The following is a 1,243-nucleotide window of genomic DNA, read 5'->3' as shown; positions in this document are numbered from 1 at the left end:
TTTGCTCGGTCCAGCGAGATTATTTTGCAGTCGACACTGCTTCAAGAAGTGTTGGATACCCGCCATATGACGTAACCATGAGATATCCCCCCCCCATCCATCACCCGCTGCAAGAGACATGATCAGACTCNTCATTCTCGTTGAGTCAACGCCCCCCCTCCTCCCCACCTCCCGAGCCACAGCATTTTTCCCAAAAGCCTTTGCTCGGTCCAGCGAGATTATTTTGCAGTCGACACTGCTTCAAGAAGTGTTGGATACCCGCCATATGACGTAACCATGAGATATCCCCCCCCCATCCACCACCCGCTGCAAGAGACATGATCAGACTCCCCATCTGACCCGTCATGACCACCGCGCCATCTAACGGCCCGATTCCGAAGTAATATCCAGGATCGGCTCTGTTTGGCTACTTTTCATGGCAGTTTATATTTTTTTGCTACAGAGATTAAGGGATGAAAGACGGTTAATTGATGGGGAATTTACTTCTCCGTCGAACTGCCGCTTTTTCATCCCTTAATCTCAATCAGGAGGGGAGAGGTGAATTTTTAATTACCGGGAGTCACTGTACGCCGCGAAACTATTATTTTTCTCACTGACCCCCGACTTTCTTGGCAGTATACTTTTTTTTTTACAGAGATTAAAGGATGAAGGAGGGTTAATTGATGGAGAATTTAATTCTCCGTCGAACTGTCCTTTTTTCATCCCTTAATCTCAATTAGGAGAGGAGAGGTGAATTTTTAATTACCGGGAGTCACTGTGCGCCGGAAAACAATCATTTTTCTCNGTTTTTATTTTTTTGTTACAGAGATTAAGGGATGAAAGAGGGTTTATTGGTGGGGAATTTAATTCTCCGTCGAACTGCCGTTTTTTCATCCCTTAATCTCAATTAGGAGGGGAGAGGTGAATTTTTAATTACCGGGAGTCACTGTACGCCGCGAAACTATTATTTTTCTCACTGGCCCCTGACTTTCTTGGCAGTTTTTATTTTCTTGCTACAGAGATTAAGGGATGACAGAGGGTTAATTGACGGGGAATTTAATTCTCCGTCGAACTGCCTTTTTTTCATCCCTTACTCTCAATTAGGAAGGGAGAGGTGAATTTTCAATTACCGGGAGTCACTCTGCGCCGCAAAACAATTATTTTTCCTACCGCGCTGTGATTTTCATGACAGTTTCTTCCATTTTTTACAGAGATTAAGGGATGAAAGAGGGTTAATTGATGGGGAATTTAATTCTCCGTCGAA

The sequence above is a fragment of the Diachasma alloeum genome, unplaced genomic scaffold, assembly GCF_001412515.2.
Source record: "Diachasma alloeum isolate Michigan unplaced genomic scaffold, Dall2.0 Dall_scaffold_00641, whole genome shotgun sequence".
NCBI classification, from domain to species: Eukaryota; Metazoa; Arthropoda; class Insecta; order Hymenoptera; family Braconidae; genus Diachasma; species Diachasma alloeum.
This window is presented reverse-complemented; position numbering follows the sequence as displayed.